Raw genomic sequence first — 16,792 nt, forward strand, 5'->3', positions numbered from 1 at the left:
CAGATCTCAGCTTTACTAACCCCCTCCTGTATATTTCAAGAGTAAAATAGTAATTTTTGCCTTATGATTTTGTAAGACACACCATAAAACATCTTGAACCTGGCAGCTTTGGACTCCTCCACATTGATAACAGTGAGGAGTCCAGCAGTGCTGCTCGGTCTTCTAATATGATATGATAACGTTCTGGACATAGAGCAGCGTGACGTGATTGCTGGAGCTCATGTTTGGTTTTCTGACTTTCTGCCCACAGTCCCAGGACAACCAGGCAGCTTACATCTTGCCCTGTGACACTCAGCAGAGGGCATGCTCTTCCCTCCGCTTTCTAAACAGATTGGTGGTGCAGAAACGTGATATTAACTAACTGCCCTAGGTCCCTGGCCTCTTTTCTGGCAGTAGTATTGTTTGATAGTGGCAGTGACAGCAAGGAACTATCCGCAGGGAGACTCTGCCAGCCTGGAGCTATGGGCTCATTGGAGCTGGTTGATGTCCCGCATACTGGCTCACAGTGTCAGACTCCTGCGCTGCCGCCCCTTATTCCCTCCACATGGCACCGCCTGAGGCAACAGGCTCACCTCGCCTAATGGATGGTGCGCCCCTGTATAGAGTTTATAAAAAAAAAAGTGCCAAAAACTGTGTGAGGCTGGGTTCACATCATGTTTTTGCCCTATGTTTAATCTGCACAATGACGAGCAAAAGGGTTACAATGTTTAGAACTTTTGACTTTTAGGCTCCATATCTCACCATCCTCTACAGCTTCAAACGTGAGACCACCGTCATTTTATAGACAATCATCTTGGCTGTCTCGTACATGAATTGGACTTGCAACTATATAGCATATGATTAGTTATGCAGATTCTTGTTATCTAACTGAATTGTTACTGTTTTGCTCCAAAAATTCTTAATTTTCATTTTTATTATTTTGTTTTGTAAATCCACCTTCGGCTTAGGCTACTTTCACACTTGCGGCAGTGTGATCCGGCGGGCAGTTCCGTCGTCGGATGTATATTTTTTCACATTTTTACCGGTCTGCGCATGCGCAGGCCGGAAGGACGGATCCGGCATTCCGGCATTTTGAATGCCGGATCCGGCACTAATACATTCCTATGGGGAAAAATGCCGGATCCGGCATTCAGGCAAGTCTTCAGGTTTTTTTTCGCCGGAGATTAAACCGTAGCATGCTGCGGTTTTCTCTTTTGCCTGATCAGTCAAAATGAGTGAACTGAAGACATCCTGATGCATCCTGAACGGATTGCTCTCCATTCAGAATGCATGGGGATATGCCTGATCAGTTCTTTTCCGGTATTGAGCCCCTGTGACGGAACTCAATGCCGGAAAAGAAAAACGCTAGTGTGAAAGTACCCTTACAATACTGCTGAATCCTTCTGGGCATGCTCTCGATCAGACTCAAGCATGTCTCAACCGAAATCTGTTCCCAGGTCTCTTCTACATGTTCCCAATGTCGGTGCATATTGGTGGACTCACTTGCGTATAAATACAGCTTTTTCTTCAACTCTACCCCCAAGTGTTCGATTGGGTTGAGGTCTGGGCACTGTGTGGGCAAATCCAGCACCTCTACTTCATTGTCATTGAACCATTTATTTGCCAATCTCGGATGCCAAAGAGGCACAAAAATTACTTATATAACCGAATGGAAAAAAGTTAAAGGGGTTTTGCCACGTCAGCAAATAGCATTTATTATGCAGAGAAAGTTTCCATGGTTACGACCACTCCGCAGTCCAGCAGCATGGCTTTGCTTGCACACTAAAAGCACCAGTCTGCGTGAGCTCCCACGGTCCCGGCCACCAGAGAGGCTGGCATTTTTTCTTATAGTGTGCAAGCACAGCCACTGCTGATGGATTACAGGTTGGTTGTAACCATGGAAACAAGCAGTGTATAATGTGATGGAAAAGTGAATCCAGCCAGCAAAGGAGACAATATGGACAATCATAATACATTAGTCAGTGCCTTGTATTAACTTCCTCTACATGATAAATGCCACTTACTGAAGTGAGACAGCCCCTTTAAGACCGCCCCCGGTCAACTATCAGTGACTGAGAGCTACATATGTACACATGTATACACCCTCAGGCCTCATGCACATAAACTTATTTTCGGTTTGCAATTTTTACAGATCCAATGCAGACCCATTCATTTCTATGGGGCAGCAAAAAAAATGTGGACAGCACACGAATATGTGTGCTGTTCACATCCATTTATCATGTAGAGAAAGTTAATACCAGGCACTTACTAATGTATTGTTATTATCCATATTGCTTCCTTTGCTGGCTGGATTTGTTTTCCCATAACATTATATACTGCTCTTTTCCATAGTTACAACCACCCTGCAATCCATCAGAAAAAATGCCAGCCTCTCTGGTGGCCAGGACCGTGGGAGCTCACGTAGGCTGGTCCTTTTTTCTATGGTGTACAAGCACAGCCATGCTGCTGGACAGCAGGGTGGTCGCAACTATTCAAACTTTCTCTGCATAATAAATGCTATTTGCTGAAGTGGCTAAACCCCCTTTAAGGCTTTCAAAGGCACATGTGCTAAAAAAGAGTGAAAATGTGCCTGGTCAGGAAGGGAGGTGAATGGCCTGGTCTCAAACTGGTAAAAACAACTTAAAAGGATTGTGTTAGTGACCTGCTCCGTGTTATTTGCTAGTTATTTGTTTTATGACTATGTGATGAATTTATATCTGCAACCACTTTTCTGTGTCATTCTATGTTCTGGTAGAATCATATTTTTTTTCTGTTTTTAATTTGCTAAATAATCATAGTACAAAAAAAAAAACCATTTAATTACCATACATATTTAACAATAAACCAACCCAAACTGAAGAGAGAGGGAGAAACGGGAGAAAAAGAAAAAAAAATGTCTTATTTCAGAAAGTCAGAAACATTCTCAAGTAGTGACAAGATCCAAGGAGACCAGGCCTCTATGTATTTATCATAATATCCTTCATACATACATAACCCTTGTTCATAGTAACACACATCAAGTCTCTCACAATAGCACCAGATATACACTTTGGAACCATAAGAGATGTAGTATCTGCTAATATACAAATAGCATGTCGAAGTGGCACTGTTATCTGATAAGACTCGCTGCGTATTAACCCCTTGGGGTCGAGGCCTATTTTCATTTTTGCATTTTTGATTTTTCCTCCCCACGTTCCAATAACCATAACTTTTATTTTTCCGTTCACATAGCTCAGGGGGTGGCCAACCCGCGGCTCCTTTCACCTCGGTCTGCAGAGCTCTGTCTACATCAGTGTCGGATTATAATCGGGGCATGGGTCGGCAGCCCTGGGCCCAGGGTGAGTGAAGGGCCTATGCCGATTTGCCATCCCAAACGCCCCCATTTTGCGCCACCAGTAACATATAGCAAATTCACTTCACTTAGGTGCTGCCTGCTGCAGACAGTAACAGCTGGCCTGGGTCCCGCCCCTGTCAGCGCAGTGGTGGAAGGCTGGAACGAGGCGGAAGAGTGGAGTGGACTCAGAGTGACTCAGTCACTCACTGCAGCTCCGCCTCCTCCTCCGGCACAGAAGGCGAAGCTGCAGTGCCTATCCCCGCCGCCAGCCACTGATGTGCCGGCCCACGGCCCCATGCCCCCATCGGTGAGTGTGTCTGTGTGTGACCTAATGCCCGCCACCAGTCTTCTCAGTGCCAGCCAAGCTGTCTCTCTGCCACTGCTGCTCTGCCTTTTTCTTCACAGGGGCCACTGCTCACCACACCAAGTGTGTTTGACCATCAAAATGGTGGATTATTAATCGCACACCAAGTGTTAGTTAGAATATCAAAATGGTGGATTATTATTAATCCTTCTCTTCACACGTGCCTAGCCCAGCACACCAAGTTTTTGAACATCAAAATGGTGATTATTAATCCCTGTATGACACAGGGATTAATAATCCACCATTTTGATGGTCAAACACTCGATGGGCTGGGCATGTGTGAGGAGAAGGATCAATTGTAATCCAACATTTTGATGTTCAAATACTCTGTGTGCTGGACTGGGCATGGGGTGTCTTCTGAGCATGAGGGTCTCATCTGAGCTATGGGCGTTCATCTGTGCATGGGCGGTCATCTGTGAATGGGGAAGTCATCTGAGCATGGGCGGTCATCTGTGCATAGAGCGGTTGTGCTGCTACGCAGTTAAATTTATATAATTTAATTAGTTGAACCATTCATATATTCTATATTTGGTTATATGCTCCCATCTAGTGGTCGTTTTTGGTATTGCACTTTGTTTTTCTGTTCGTGATCTGTCATTCATTTCTTTGCTCCACCCTTCTGTGTACCTCACTTTCTTTATCTTCATTCTGCTCCAGGCATTTGCACAAGGTACACGTGTATTCTCATGTATGCTTACAAAAGCATCATCTTTTGACCGCACAATACCAGAATCCATCTGTTCTGCTGTACTCTGTTATCTGGCTTACAGAATAAAGCAACTTACACGGATAAACTCGGTGTTGGTGAGTTCAAGCTATCTGATAAGGATTGTCCGCAGTGATTATATCTGCCTATACAGGCCAGGCATAGAGGTCTCACTAGGCATAAATCGCTATTACAACAATCTGAGTCAGAATAGTCAAAAGATGCATAGAATTCCTACAGCCTGCTGTGTATATGTGTGTGCCTAGTCTGCAATCAAGCTCAGTGCCATCCGCCATCTAGTGAAAGCACATGGTCGCACAAGCTTACTGCACTTCAAGTGAATGTTGAAAACTGTTTCTCTACATTGCATTGTGTTACCTCACCTGTCTAAGCTGCTGTTCGTCTTCTTAAAGAGACAGTACCATTTTTTCCCCCGCAAAACCGTAAAAAATGTCTAGACAAGGCTCTGAACACTCTTTTATCATGCCTCTGAACCGGCAGATGTACAGGGAGCAGATTCTGCAGATATTACCGAACAGAGTGTAAGACCCAAAACGTACAATAAAACCAACACAGAAACTCAGGGAAAACTATCAAGCCACTAGAGATGAGTTCTCCAGTAATCTGTCAGACCTCTGGGACAGAACCTCACACCGCATGTCAGTTTTGTCACACGCTAATGATCAACCAGCTGAAATAAGAGACTTTATAAATCACCTATTTGCTGTGTATGTACACTATCAGCAGCTGTCAGCAAAATACTTAGTCTTCTTGCAGGACTCTAATATAGAGGATTCTTCAGCAGAACTGACTAGGACTGATGCACTGAACCAACAAAGGGATCTCACAGTGCAAAATGCTAAGCTTAAGGCAGAACTCTGCATTACTCAACTGCAGGAGACAAGATCTCACAGATCCACCACAACCAAGCGCACTGCACTTTCTTCCAGATCCTCTCGTTCCAGAAGATCAGCATTAAGCGACAAGTTAATAGAGGCCCGCGCTGATGCCGAATCAAAAAAGGCGCAAAGCAGAGATGGAAGCTCAGAGGGCAGCTCAACAAGCCAAGATGGAAGCTCAAAGCAAAGCTCTCCAAGCAGAGGCAGATTCACAAATAAAGATTCTGCAAATGGAAGGGGAGGAAGCAGTTTCCCTAGCAAGACTGAAAGTCCTTGAACAAGCAATGGGACAAAGTACTAATTCAGACTGCCTTATCCAGCAGAACTGGAAGATCCAGCTAAATGCACCACTGAATCTGTTCTAAAGCATAAACTCTGCAAGGATACAGAGTTATCTCCTGTACCTCCTACTAACAATACTGTTCTGACTCCCAACACAGAGACCTCTCAGCTCTATATGCCTGAGCCTCTTCAAGTCTACAACGCAACGAAAGTACATCTATGCAGCAAACCGGATCAACTCATGTCAACAACAAGGTGACTTCCAGTGATAGACCGCAGCTCAAACCAAAGCCAGCACAAGCCTTAGAGACTACACCACAGTTAAACGCTCATGCAATATTATTTTACCCTGGTAAACCTCATCCTACATCACCAGAGAACTTTCACACCCAAGGGGTTCCACAAGTTACTTTGACACCAAGGAGTGAGAGACCAGACATGAATGACTTTGCCAGATACATGGTACGCCGTGTGCTCATTAACACCAGCCTCTCAAGGTTTGATGACTGTCCAGCTACAGGGCCTGGAGATCAACCTTCAAGGCTACTATTGCCAATCTCAACCTTACTGCTAAGGATGAACTAGATTTGCTCATAAAGTGGCTGGGACCAGAATCTGCAGGTCGTGTTAAAAGACACAGAACAGTACATGTTGACCACCCAGATGCAGGTCTTGTTGCTGCATGGGTAAGACTTGAGCAAGCCTATGGTAGCTCCGAAGCCATAGAAAGCGCTCTATTCAAGAGACTGCAAAACTTCCCAAAAATAGGGAACAAAGACTACCGCAAGCTCCAACATCTAAGTGACCTCCTCATGGAGCTAGAGTTGGCAAAGACTGACCCACGTCTACCTGGACTAAGCTTCCTGGACACCTGGTGTCAACCCAGTGGTGTCTAAACTGCCATATGGCCTACAAGAGCAATGGGCACAATAGGGCTCAAGATTCAAAAGAGACTATAATGTATCCTTTCCTCCATTCTCATACTTCTGCAGGTTTATGTCACGGAACCATGAACCAGACGTACAACAAGAGATAAGTGAAAATAGAAGGCTTTATTGAAAATAAAGCTGTAAAGCAAAAGTCCAAACGGATGGTGAAACCGAGCAGAGTCTTTGCGAAGCCAGAGGTCAGGAACCAGAAGGGTAGTCAGACGAAGCCAGGATCAGGAACCAGCAGGGTAGTCAGACGAAGCCAGGATCAGGAACCAGCAGGGTAGTCAGACGAAGCCAGGATCAGGAACCAGCAGGGTAGTCAGACGAAGCCAGGATCAGGAACCAGCAGGGTAGTCAGACGAAGCCAGGATCAGGAACCAGAAGCAGCAGCAGTCTAGAAGCATGTGAACACAGGAGGACCAAGCAGGGAACTGAAGCCACAGACCTCCTATATATATGAGCTAGGCATCCAGCTCCTCCCAGGGGAAGGAGGAGCCGCAGGGTGGAAGGCTACAAGAAACCCAGAACCCAAGATGGCCGCCAGCACATGTCAAACGAAGGAGAGCACCAAGCAGGTAAGACCATGACAGTACCTCCCCCTCAAGGGCCCCTCCTCCGCGGAGCACAAAACGGTTTCTGAGGGAAGCGTGCATGGAAGGCTCGGAGCAAGGCAGGAGCATGGACATCTGCGGAGGGAACCCAGGAACGCTCCTCTGGACCATAACCACGCCAATGGACCAAAAACTGCAACCGACCGCGGACCAGGCGTGAGTCCAGGATATTGCTCACCTCATATTCCTCACGATTGCCCACTTGGACCGGACGAGGCCGAGGAACCGAGGAAGTGAAACGATTACACACCAGTGGCTTCAACAGGGAGACATGAAACACGTTGGAGATCCGCATGCCAGGAGGAAGCGCAAGGGCATAGGCTACCGGGTTTACCCTGCGAAGCACTCGGAAGGGACCAACAAAGCGAGGCGCCAGCTTGGGAGTGGGCACTCGAAGGTTGAGGTTGCGGGTGGACAACCATACACGGTCTCCGACCTGGTAGGAAGGAGCAGGCGCTCGTCTGCGATCAGCCTGGAGTCTCTGGCGCTGCGCAGAGACCTCAAGGGACTTCTGGATCTGTACCCAAGAAGCACGTAGGACGGAAAGGTGATCCTCCACAGCCGGAATATCCTGGGGAGAGAATACCTCCGGTAACACGGCAGGTTGGAACCCATAATTGGCCATGAAGGGAGACGTCCCAGAGGAAGAGTTCACCGCCGTGTTCCTGGCAAACTCAGCCCAAGGCAGGAGGTCAACCCAATTGTCTTGGTGATCGGAGACATAGCAACGAAGGAATTGCTCCAAGGCCTGATTGGATCGTTCTGCGGCCCCATTGGACTGAGGGTGGTAGGCCGAGGAGAAGGAGAGATGAATCCCCAACTGGGAGCAAAAGGCGCGCCAGAACCTGGACACAAACTGACTCCCCCGATCCGACACAATCTCCTTAGGCAAACCGTGCAACCGGAAGACCTCCCTGGCAAAAATCGTGGCCAACTCTTGTGCAGAGGGTAACTTCTTGAGAGGAACACAGTGGCACATTTTGGAAAACCGATCCACAATCATGAGAATGACCGTATGGCCTCGGGATGCAGGGAGGTCCACAATGAAATCCATCCCCAGGTGTGACCATGGGCGCTCCCCGGTGGCTATGGGTTGCAGAAGGCCCAACGGAAGGTGCCGAGGGGACTTACTCTGGGCACAAACGGAGCATGCCGCTACATATGCGGCGATGTCGGAACGTAGGGAAGGCCACCAGAACAGACGTGAAACAGCCCAGGACAGCTGATTCTTTCCAGGATGCCCCGCGGTCTTGGAGTTATGGTAGGTTCGCAACAACCGAGTGCGCAACTCCTCAGGCACAAAACATCTGCCGTTGGGTCTCCCAGAGGGAGCACCAGATTGAGCCGCCAAAATCTGCTCACCCAGGGGAGAGGTCAGGCTGGTGCGAATGGCGGCCAGGATCTGATTCGGAGGTATGACCGAAGTCGGAATCGACTCCTCCCTGGACAGCTCGGAGTACTGCCGTGATAAGGCATCCGCCCTGATGTTCTTGGAACCGGGTAGGTAGGAGACCACGTAATTAAAACGTGACAAGAACAGAGCCCATCTGGCCTGACGTGGTGTCAATCTCTTGGCCTCAGAAAGGTAGGTCAGATTCTTGTGGTCCGTCAGGATGAGAACCGGAACCACCGAACCCTCGAGCAAGTGCCTCCATTCTTTAAGGGCCTGCACGATGGCCAATAACTCCCTGTCACCAATCTGATAGTTGCACTCCGCGGAAGACAGTTTCCGGGAGTAAAACCCACAAGGAAGCAGAGGACCCTCTGGTGTTCTACGCTGAGACAGAAGGGCGCCTACTCCAGTCTCAGACGCGTCCACCTCGAGGACAAAGGGCAGCCCAGGGTTGGGATGCGACAGAATCGGAGCCGACACAAAGGCGGACTTTAGGGCCTCAAAAGCTCGGATGGCCTCGAGCGGCCAGACCTGGGAATTACTGCCCTTCCTGGTCAGATCCGTGAGAGGCTTGGCCAGCATGGAAAAGTCCCTGATGAACTTCCGATAATAATTGGCGAAGCCCAAAAAGCGCTGCAGGGAACGAAGACCACTGGGCTGGGGCCACTGTAAGACAGCCGAAACCTTCTCAGGATCCATGGAGAACCCCTCAGCGGAAATGATGTAACCTAAGAAGGTTACCTGGGATCGGTGAAATTCGCATTTCTCAAGCTTACCGAACAGCTTGTTCTCTCGTAACCGTTGCAACACTCGTCTGACATCCAGAATGTGGGCCTCCATGGATTCAGAATATACCAAGATGTCATCCAAATAGACTACCACACACTGCTGCAACAGGTCACGGAAAACATCGTTGATGAATTCCTGAAAGACTGCGGGCGCATTGCACAACCCAAAGGGCATAACCAAGGATTCGTAATGACCGGTCCTGGTGTTAAACGCGGTCTTCCACTCATCGCCCGCCTTGATCCTTACCAGGTTATATGCCGCCCTCAGGTCGAGTTTGGTAAAGACCGTGGCCCCTTTAAGGCGATCGAACAGCTCGGAAATCAAGGGTATCGGGTAAGCGTTCTTGATCGTGATGCGATTGAGACCCCTGTAATCGATGCAAGGCCTCAACTCACCGCCCTTCTTTTTCACAAAGAAAAATCCAGCCCCTGCCGGGGACGAAGACTTGCGAATGTGTCCGCGTGAAAGCGCCTCCCTCACGTACTCCTCCATGGCCTCATTCTCCGCTACCGACAGTGGATAGACTTTGCCACGAGGAGGAACGGCACCAGATTGTAACTCTATGGCACAATCGTATGGGCGGTGCGGAGGTAGGGCAACCGCGCGCACCTTATCGAATACATCCCGGTACTCCTCGTATTCAGGAGGCAACAGAGAGTCCGAGGAAGTACACAGCAACTTGACAGACCCATGAATGCAACTAGCCCCACACTGCGGTGACCACGAGAGGATCTCGACCGATCTCCAATCGAAAGTCGGATTATGCTTCTGGAGCCAGGGGTACCCCAAGACCACCGAGTAGTGTGGAGACGAAATAACCTGGAGGCAGACCGACTCTCTGTGAACGGCACCAATGGCTATCCCCACTGGAAGGGTCTCATGAGTCACGTGTGGCGGCAGAAGGGGTCTGCCGTCTATCGCCTCAAGAGCCAGTGGGGAACCTCGAGCCTGCAGAGGAATGGAATTGGCGGCAGCGAACACACTATCAATGAACAAACCACCAGCACCAGAGTCCACCAACGCCTGGGTCGTCACCGAGCCCCCGACCCAGGAGAGGACAACAGTGATCAGTGGCTTGTCAACACGGGAAACCGGGGACGAGGAGACTCCACCCAAGATCTGCCCCCGACAGGATCTCAGGGTACGAGCGTTCCCCGGACGGTTCGGACATGCCAACCGAAAATGCCCACCGAGACCACAGTACATGCATCGGCCCTCGCGTCTCCGGAGTGCCCTCTCCCCCTCGGACAGGCGAGCAAACCCCAGCTGCATGGGTTCACCCCCAGACAAGTCATCCCCAGGAGGCGTGGGAGGAGAGGGAGGCACGGGTGGGACAGCAAACGTAGGCACCAATCTGTTAGAAGACCTCCGCAGGTTCTCCTTAAAGGAAGGTCTCTCCCTGAGTCTGGTGTCAATCAAAATCAGGAAAGAAATAAGAGACTCGAGCTCAACTGGTAGGTCCTTAGCTGCAACCTCATCCTTCAAGGCATCCGAGAGACCATGAGAGAAAGCAGCGACCAGAGCCTCATTATTCCAGCCCACCTCTGCTGCCAGGGTACGAAACTCAATGGCGTATTCAGCTACGGATCGTGAACCCTGTCTGATGGACATAAGGAGCTTCGCAGCAGAGGCAGCACGAGCCGGCACATCGAATACCTTCCGAAGAGAAGCAACAAAACCGGAAAACTCGGCAACCACCGGATTGTTGTTCTCCCATAAAGGGCTGGCCCAGGCCAAGGCCTTGTCCGAGAGCAGCGAGATCAAGAAGCCCACCTTTGATCTCTCAGTAGGAAAGGCATGTGGCAGCAACTCAAAATAAATGCCCACCTGGTTAAGGAAACCTCGGCACTGAGTTGGCTCTCCCCCAAAGCGCTGTGGAAGAGGGGCAGAACCGGTCATACCCCGAAACACCGCAGGCGCAACAACAGGTGTCGGGGTAGACTCTGGCGCAACAACCGGAGCGGCAGTAGGAGCGAGCCCAGGAGCGACAACCGACCCATCGGCAACGGGAGCGAAATGAGCCGTGCGTTCAAGCAGGGTTTGCAACGCCACAGCGAACCGACCCAACAGGTGATCCTGCTGATCAAGTCTGGCAACCAGCGTGGGTAGCGAGGATGGCCCTGTACCGTCAGAATTCATGGCTTGGTCCTAATGTCACGGAACCATGAACCAGACGTACAACAAGAGATAAGTGAAAATAGAAGGCTTTATTGAAAATAAAGCTGTAAAGCAAAAGTCCAAACGGATGGTGAAACCGAGCAGAGTCTTTGCGAAGCCAGAGGTCAGGAACCAGAAGGGTAGTCAGACGAAGCCAGGATCAGGAACCAGCAGGGTAGTCAGACGAAGCCAGGATCAGGAACCAGCAGGGTAGTCAGACGAAGCCAGGATCAGGAACCAGCAGGGTAGTCAGACGAAGCCAGGATCAGGAACCAGCAGGGTAGTCAGACGAAGCCAGGATCAGGAACCAGAAGCAGCAGCAGTCTAGAAGCATGTGAACACAGGAGGACCAAGCAGGGAACTGAAGCCACAGACCTCCTATATATATGAGCTAGGCATCCAGCTCCTCCCAGGGGAAGGAGGAGCCGCAGGGTGGAAGGCTACAAGAAACCCAGAACCCAAGATGGCCGCCAGCACATGTCAAACGAAGGAGAGCACCAAGCAGGTAAGACCATGACAGTTTATTAGTGATCAAGCCTGGATGAGAAATGATCCCAGCTTCAGCGAACCCAACCTGCCTGCTTCATCCTCACCATCATCAAGGTATGATAATACAGCAGCTAAACGTAGAGACTTAGGGTACTTTCACACTTGCGGCAGGACATTATAGTCATTGGGGACGGAGCGGCGGCACGGCGAAATAGCGGAAGGACGGATCCGACATGGTGAACATCCTGTCGGATCCGTCCTGCCGCAAGTGTGAAAGTAGCCTTAAATAGAGCAATATCTGTTAAAAGGACAGACATCTCACCCTTCGCAACCTCACTTATTGATCAGGGCATTGTGGATGACAGAGATAAAGACCCTAATCGTCAGTGTCCTATTCACAAGAAGCCTCACCCTCTTCAGAAATGTCGTGGGCTTAGGGCAAAGATTTTACAAGAGCGCAGGGAGATTCTCCGGAAACTTGGCATATGCTACAAGTCCTGTGCTTCTTATAGCCATTTTGCTAAAGACTATAAAGTTGTCATCAAGTGCACAGAATGCAGTAGCGACAGACATGTTACAGCCATGCATCCTACTCCACTTCCAGACAACCCACAACAGCTTCCTACCTCCACTCCCATCTCAAATCATGGCGGGGAGCAACAAGGTCATGCTCCAACCAAAGATAATGTCTCTTCTTCATGTACAGAAGTCTGTGGAGAAGGCAAGGACTACAAATGCTGTGCCAAGATATGCCTAGTCAAGATATACCCAAGGGATCATCCTGAGAAAGCTGCTAGGATGTATGCCATAATAGATGAACAGAGCAACAAATCCCTGGTTAAGCCTAAATTCTTTGAGATCTTTGGCATAGAGGGTCACGCAACACCATATACTCTCAGAACCTGTTCTGGTCGTGTAGAGACCTTCGGCAGAAGGGTTGATGGATTCATGGTCTCTCATATCAATGAGGAAGAGGGCGTACCCCTACTAACGTTTGTCGAGTGTGACCAGATACCAGACGAAAGGGAAGAGATTCCCACTCCAGAAGCTGTGTATCAACATCCTCATTTAATGCACCTTGTAGATGAGATTCCTGCAATGGACAAGAGGCCTGAAATCTTAGTCCTGTTAGGAAGGGACATTCTCAGAGTACATAAAGTACGCGATCAGTGCGATGGGCCTGACAACGCCCCTTATGCACAAAGACTTGACCTAGGCTGGGTGATAGTGGGCGATGTATGCTTGAACAGGATGTGTACGCCATCTGAGATCCACTCCTTCAAGACTTACGTGTTGAGAAACGGACGTGCATCCCACTTCAAACAGTGCCCTCACCATTATGAAGTAAAGGAGAAGCTTCTTGACATCATCCAAATTCCTGATGTTACTCTTGTCCTTTGTGATGACAACCTAGGTACCACAGTGTTTTGTACTACAAGTGAGGACAACAAAATAGCCTTGTCAGTTGAAGACAGAGAATTCATCAAAATAATGGATAAGGAATTCTTTCAGGATGAGTCTAACAGTTGGGTTGCACCAGTACCTCCTCGTGCTACAAGGGCCAAACTCCCAACCAATTGTGAACAGGCTTTATCCAGATTAAACTCACTTCAACAAACACTAAGGAACAGGCCTGAAATGAAGGACCATTTCATCGCCTCTATGAAAAGGATCTTTGACAATGATCACGCCGAACCAGCGCCACCACTTCAAAGACACAATGAGTGCTGGTGTCTGCCTTTCTTCGGAGTGTATCATCCATGTAAGCCAAAAAAATCAGGATAGTATTTGACTCCAGTGCCAAGCATCAAGGTGTATCCCTAAATGATGTTCTTCTTACTGGCCCGAATCTAACCAACAACCTCGTTGGCGTACTTATGAGATTTAGAAGAGAACCAGTTGCCATAACTGCTGATATTGAACAGATGTTTCATTGCTTCATTGTACGTAAAGACCATAGGAACTTCCTAAGGTTTCTGTGGCACCGTTACAACAACATGGACAATGAGATTATTAAATACCGCATGAAAGTACATGTTTTTGGAAATAGTCCCTCACCCGCTGTTGCAACATATGGTTTACAAAGGACTGCCGTTGATGGAGAAAAGGAGTATGGCGCGGATGCTCGACACCGTTGAGAGAGACTTTTATGTTGACGATGGACTTAAGTCTTTACCTACAGAGGAAGAAGCCATAGACCTGCTCCAAAGGACACAAGGTATGCTTTCTGAGGCTAACCTCAGACTACACAAAATTGCCTCAAATAGTGTTGCTGTTATGAAAGCCTTTCAACCTGGTGATCATGCCACAGGGTTTAAGGACTTAAATCTGGGAATGGACATGCCACCTATACAGAGAAGTCTGGGCCTACGGTGGGACTTATTAAAGGACACTTTCAGCTTTCAAGTCAGCTCTACAGACAAGCCATTTACCAAGCGTGGTGTTCTGTCAGTGGTAAACAGCCTATATGATCCAATGGGATTGGTGGCTCCCATCACCATACAAGGTAAAGCCTTACTTAGGGCTCTTTCACACCTGCGTTATTGTCTTCCGGCATAGAGTTCCGTCGTCGGGGCTCTATGCCGGAAGAATCCTGATCAGGATTATCCTAATGCATTCTGAATGGAGAGTAATCCGTTCAGGATGCATCAGGATGTCTTCAGTTCCGGTACGGAACGTTTGTTGGCCGGAGAAAATACCGCAGCATGCTGCGCTTTTTGCTCCGGCCAAAAATCCGGAACACTTGCCGCAAGGCCGGATCCGGAATTAATGCCCATTGGAAGGCATTGATCCGGATCCGGCCTTAAGCTAAACGTCGTTTCGGCGCATTGCCGGAGCCGACATTTAGCTTTTTCAGAGTGGTTACCATGGCTGCCGGGACGCTAAAGTCCTGACAGCCATGGTAAGTGTAGCGGGGAGCGGGGGAGCAGTGTACTTACCGTCCGTGCGGCTCCCCGGGCGCTCCAGAGTGACGTCAGGGCGCCCCAAGCGCATGGATCACGTGATCGCATGGATCACGTCATCCATGCGCATGGGGCGCTCTGACGTCATTCTGGAGCGCCCCGGGAGCCGCACGGACTGTAAGTATACCGCTCCCCCGCTCCCCGCTCCTACTATGGCAACCAGGACTTTAATAGCGTCCTGGGTGCCATAGTAACACTGAAAGCATTTGGAAGACGGTTCCGTCTTCAAATGCTTTCAGTACACTTGCGTTTTTCCGGATCCGGAGTGTAATTCCGGCAAGTGGAGTACACGCCGGATCCGGACAACGCAAGTGTGAAAGAGGCCTTAGACAGCTCTCAGAGTCTATTAAAGATTGGGATACTCCACTGCCATCTGACAAGCTTTCAAAGTGGGAGTCCTGGAAGCAATCTCTACACACCTTAGATCCATATACCACGCTGCTACACCTCAGCTTCCCTTGCTACGAGCCGGAGAAAAGAGCTTCACATCTTCTCAGACGCATCTACTGAGGCCATTGCGGCTGTTGCCTACCTCAAGGTGAGAGACTCTTCTAATCAAACCCACATAGGGTTTCTGTTTGGGAAAGCTAAGTTAGCACCTAAGCCTGAGCACACAATTCCTAGGCTTGAACTTTGTAGAACTATGCAAGCTGTAGAAATCGCAGATTTCATATTACGCGAGCTAGACATTCAGATAGATGACACCAAATTCTACACAGACAGTAAGTGGTCTGTGCATGGAGTGGTCTGGGCTACATATATAACCAGACTAAACGTTTCTATGTCTACGTCAGCAACCGTGTAGAAAGAATCAGGAAATCATCTAAACCTGAACAGTGGCATTATGTCCCATCTGAAATTAAACCTGCAGATCATGCTACTAGGCCATTGTCTGCAAGTGTATTTGCAAATTCTTCCTGGTTAATAGATCCTGAATTCCTGCTGGATCACACAGAAGAGACCATGGCTGATGTCTTTGGTCTTTTAGAACCTGACAAGGATCCAGAGAACCCAACTATCCTTACCCAGCTACCCTGCTTACCCAGAAGCTTGGGTTCATTTCTGTTCCACCTGGAAACTTTAAAGACGGAAATCTGTGCTTTGATCAATAAAAGCGAGTACAGAACCTTGCCAACCGCTTCTGGAATCGTTGGAAGATGGAGTATCTTTCCACTCTGCAAGGACGCAGGAAATGTCAATAACAGTACCCTAACATACAAGTTGGAGATCTCGTTTTGCTTAAGGACCAGCAAGCCAAAAGAATCGAGTGGCCTATGGGACTTATTGTGAAGATCGTTCCTAGTGATAATGGTAAGGTACGCAAGGTGGAGGTGAAAGTTGCAAGACAAGGGACTGTAAAGACTTTCATCAGGCCTATCATGGAACTTGTTCTGCTCTTGCCCTTTGGAGAATGAACTTATTGCCTATGCTGCTGAATCCTACCTGAAACTTCAAGCAAGAAGTGTTTGAACTTTACTTGTTACATTTGAAGCCTTACATTTAGTTGTTGCATTATATGCCTGTTCTCTTTATGTTTTTCAGGTCCTCGGACATCAAGCAAATGACTGTTGTGTATTTGCAATTATATAACTACAGTTATGGTTAAATAGTGACATTTTCAATGCCAGACGGGGAGTGTGCTGCTACACAGTTAAATTTATATAGTTTAATTCATTGAACCATTCATATATTCTATATTTGGTTATATGCTCCCATCTAGTGGTCGTTTTTGGTATTGCACTTTGTTTTTCTGTTCATGATCTGTCATTCATTTCTTTGCTCCACCCTTCTTCTGTGTACCTCACTTTCTGTATCTTCATTCTGCTCCAGGCATTTGCACAAGGTACACATGTATTCTCATGTATGCTTACAAAAGCATCATCTTTTGACCGCA

The 16,792-nt window shown here is 48.5% G+C and overlaps 1 protein-coding gene across 7 annotated transcripts in view; it reads left to right on the forward strand.

Annotated features, from left to right (window-relative positions):
• Positions 1 to 16,792, forward strand: part of FLT3LG (fms related receptor tyrosine kinase 3 ligand) — a 222,231-nt gene that overhangs the window by 23,758 nt on the left and 181,681 nt on the right. For all 7 annotated transcript variants that reach the window (XM_040433060.1, XM_040433072.1, XM_040433087.1 and 4 more), the window contains exon 3: positions 4,448 to 4,481. The gene's annotated coding sequence lies outside the window, so the exon portion shown is untranslated. The remainder of the gene's footprint in view (positions 1 to 4,447; positions 4,482 to 16,792) is intronic.

This window comes from Bufo bufo, chromosome 1, assembly GCF_905171765.1.
Source record: "Bufo bufo chromosome 1, aBufBuf1.1, whole genome shotgun sequence".
NCBI lineage: Eukaryota > Metazoa > Chordata > Amphibia > Anura > Bufonidae > Bufo > Bufo bufo.